We start from the raw sequence: 4,614 nt of genomic DNA, 5'->3' as shown, positions 1-4,614 counted from the left end.
ATTTGCAACTCCGACGATGCGTCTTTTCCCAGCAAGAACCACATGGCGTTTCTTTCTTTGTTGTGTCAGTCACATAAAAGTCTTGGCGAACATCTTTAGCGAGTACGAAGGGTTCAGACTTGCATCCGACATGTTTGAGATCAACGCTAGTGAATCCATACTTATCATTAGTGACGCCCTTTACCCCACATACCCAACGGCACCGAAACAGGGCTACCTTGAATCCCAAGTAGTTCAGTTCCCAGATCTCCTCTATTTGACCGTAGTATGTGCCCCTCTGCATGTCATTGTCATAAGCTTCTATACAGACACCACTGTTCTGGTATTTGCTCTTCTCATCTTGGACAAGCATGTAAAATGTGTATCCGTTTATATCGTACTCTTGATATGTCATAATTGTGTATATAGGGCCTGATGCTAGTTTTTTTATCAGAGCACTTGTAGGAGTACTCGATTGTTTGATTCGATCTCGGAACCAAGTCGTAAACCTTCGCATATGTTGCCTTGCAACCCAAGCTTCAGTCTGCCCTGGATTCTCTTCAAGCAGCATCTGCTTGTGCTCATCGACATATCGGCACACTTTGCTCATTTGTTGTAGCACGAGGAAATGAGCTTGGTCGTAAGCCTTCGGATCAGGAGTTATTGCCATCTTCCCCAGAACTCCCACACCTGCGAGCCTCCCCTCATGGCGAGACTTAGGCACGTCAATTGGATTATTTGGGTCAATGTAATTAACAGACCACTCCAATTCCTCCTCTGTCGCGTAACCCTGCACGATGCATCCCTCAGGAAAGGCTTGATTCCTTACGTACGACTTGAGAATGCCCATATATCTCTCGTATGGAAACATGTGATGCAGGAACACAGGGCCAAGGTAGTGTATCTCCTTCACGAGGTGAGTAGTGAGATGTACCATGATATCGAAAAATGATGGTGGAAAATACACCTCAAGAATACATAGAGTCTCAAAGTATTTTCTTTCTAGCTCCTCCAACGAGTCTGGATCGAGCACCTTTTGTTCAATTGCATTGAAGAAAAATCACAGGCTCAGGATAGCCTCGCGAACCTTTATTGGGAGGATGTTCCTAATTGCTACCGCAAACAGTGACATCATCATCACATGGCAATCACGGGACTTCATCATGACAAAATTCATTTTTAGCTCTTTCACCGAGGCAAGTCTTGCGATGTTGGACGAGTAACTGGAGGGAACTTTCACACTATGCAAGAACTCGCATAATTCTTTTTTCTCCTTCCTAGAGAGAGTGATAGCTATTGGGGGTAGGTGTTTTCCTTTGTCCGTATCTTGTGCATGGAGCTCTAGCCTTAAGCCCATTTCTTCAAGGTCAGCTCGTGCGTTCTCATGATCCTTTCCTTTTCCCTTCATTTGGAGCAATGTACCGATCAGACTCTCGCAGATATTCTTCTTTACATGCATGTTGTCGATAGAGTGATGAACATCTAATTTTTCCCAATACTCTAGCTTGAATAGTATTGATTTCTTGTTCCACATTCCTAACTATTCATCATCCTTAGAGGATTGATTTCGCTTGCCAAGGATAATATTGATATTCTTAACCTGATTGTGGACATCTTCCCCGCTGAAATGCCTCGGAGGTAACGCTTTCTCCCTTGTGCCATCGAATTGCTTGTCCATGTTTTGGTATAGGTGTTTCTTGGGAAGGAAATATCGATGTCGCATGTATACTATTTTCTTTGAGTTGTTCAACCTTAAACTGCATGTGTCATCTAAGCAATGGCGGCATGCTTCACCTTTTCTTTTACTATGACCTGACAAGTTACGAAGTGCTGACAGATCATTGATGGTGATGAACAACATGGCATGCAAGGTAAAGTACTCTTGCTTGTACTGATCCCAAACCTCAATGCCTTCCGACTAGAGATTCTTAAGATCATCGACTAAAGGCCTGAGGTACACATCTATATCGTTGTCAGGTTGTTTTGGTCCTGATATCAAGATCGATAACATAATGTATTTTCGCTTGTTACAAAGCCATAGTGGAAGGTTGTAGATCGACAATACAACAGACCAGGTGCTATGTGAGGTACTCATGTTACCGAATGGATTCATGCCATCCGTGCTCATAGCAAACCTAATATTTCTCAATTCTTCGGCAAACCAACCAAATGTGGAATCAACAATTCACCACTGAGCAGAATCTACCGGGTGTCGTATCATTGTATCATTCTTACGACCCTCCTTATGCCAACGCACCAATTGGACCTCCTTTCTATTGGCAAACAGACACTTCAGATGGGAAATTACAAGAAAATACCACACCACATTGCTAGAACCACCTTTACTTTTCTTGCCTTCATCCCCGTCACCACCGTAATTTCTATGCTTATATCGATGGGTTCCACACACGAGGCATTGATCCAGCTCTGCATACTCTCCATGAAACAAGATACAATCCTGCTTATATGCATTATTTTTTTCTATTTCCAGTCCTAAAGGACAAATTATCTTCTTCGCGTCGTAGACGCCCTCGGGCACCAAGTTCCCCTCCGGTAGCATGTTCCTTAGCAGATCTAGCAATGCTTCAAAACTCTTGTCAGTCCAACCATGGGTTGCTTTCAGCTGTAGAAGCTTTAGGTTCTCAAAGATCCGCGTGTACTTCTCCTTACAGTTGGGATAAAGGGGTGTTTTGGAATCCCGCACAAATTCCTGGAATTTAGCAAACTCACCATTGTTATACTCATTGTGCCACTCAACATCCCGCACCATCTGGTCCACATTCTCCACAAAATCCTCGAGATCATTATCATTCAAACCTAATATGTCCTCATACATGAGATCATGATCCATTTCATCGGGTGTAAGTCCTTGATCCACATTGTCAGCATGGAGGGCCCGATCCATCTCTCCCTCGTTAAGGCCTTCTTCGCCATGTTTGTTCCAACATGTATAATTCTCTTTAAATTCACGCATAACCAAGTGTGCATGGATATTGTCTGGTTTCGGGAACTTCTTTTCATTCCTGCAGTCGCGACATGGACAATACATTGCCGTTAAACCATGATCTTTCATATCCGCCAAGGCAGCACTCATGAAATGCTTCACCCCGCTCAGGTACTCTATACAAGTCCATGTCTCGAGGTACATCCAACTTATATCCGTCATCTACAATTAATGTAAAAACATTCATTCTTCATTAATAATGACCTTAATTTCGTGGTTAAGCACGCGATTAAAATCTCCAACAAATACACTAGATCTGTGGCATCTCGCAGTAGATCGGCCAAACCTAGTACCAAATCTAACATAAATACAACTCACTTGTACTAACATTTTGGATAAAGATGCAAAATGACCGATTACAACTCAAAACACAACAAATCTACCAAATAGGGATTAGAGGAGAAGGAAAGGGGGAGTTACAAACCTTCAAAGACCGAGCACCAATTCAAACTTCAAATTAACAAAATATTAAAGAGTCTCTAGTGGAACCGAAGAAAATCGCTAGAACTAAGCGCGCGGTACTGTTGACTACTATTCGGCCCACACAATGGCTGCCAGCTAGCTTTATAACAGATGTAAGTAATAAGTGACAGGTGATAATATCACCCGTCACTTATTACTGGCCTAGGGAGACCCGTCACCTATGCCAAATCATAAGTGACGGGTCATGGTACAACCCGTCACTTATGACTGGTGCCGGGAGACCCGTCACTTATGACCAGGTTATAGGTGACGGTTTTAATCATTATCCGTCACTTATGTTATAGGTGACGGGTAATATTATTACCCGTCACCTATTACATATTATAAGTGACGGGTATATACCTGGTCCCGACCAGAGGCGACATAAGTGACGGGTAGTGTAATGACCCGTCACTAAATTGTGTCTACTTTATCCGTTTTTCACGTAGTGAAGCTGCTGGTAGTCAAGAGACAAGTCCCGAATCCGAGTGTCGAGAGCAGAAATTGTCTCATTTGTACCACATATATATATCCTGCCGAAGCTCAACATAGCTCTCCCTCATGAACTCACCCAGAGCTGTGCCATCATAGGCTGATAATGTTGCTGCTCCAGATACTGATTGTGCTATGTAAGGTCCAGCTGATATTGATGCTGAAAACCCCACTTGGATGAGGAAAGACCAGCCATCAAGCCCTCGTGATAACTTCATGCATGGAAACCTGGATGAGACATCAATTGTCGTGGATTTGGTGGAATTGGCATCTTATGTACAGGAGGTGGCACAAACTGTGGTGGCACTCGCATGTCCTACTGATGAACTGACTGAGATGCTGCGTAGAAGAGCCACCATGTGCTGCCACCTCAGTTGCTGCAATAGCTGCTTCCTGAGTTCGAGATTTAGGATGATACATCTTCAAAGTGCTGGAACAAACATCATAGTATCGAACTTTTTTGTTGATCAAACACATAATATGAGGAGCATAAGAAATATTGTCGACCAAGGAATACCTATAGTCATCTATCTCCATCAAAATCAAAATGATAACATCAAAATGTGCACCCTCTATGATATGTCGAATCACATTTGAAAATCTTATTTGGATAGCATCACTATTTCAAGCTTTTAGATGGAATGTGACCCTCAAAATTCTGTTGATTATGTGAGGCA

Source organism: Phragmites australis, chromosome 14, assembly GCF_958298935.1.
Source record: "Phragmites australis chromosome 14, lpPhrAust1.1, whole genome shotgun sequence".
NCBI classification, from domain to species: Eukaryota; Viridiplantae; Streptophyta; class Magnoliopsida; order Poales; family Poaceae; genus Phragmites; species Phragmites australis.
Note: the sequence above shows the minus strand (reverse complement) of the source record.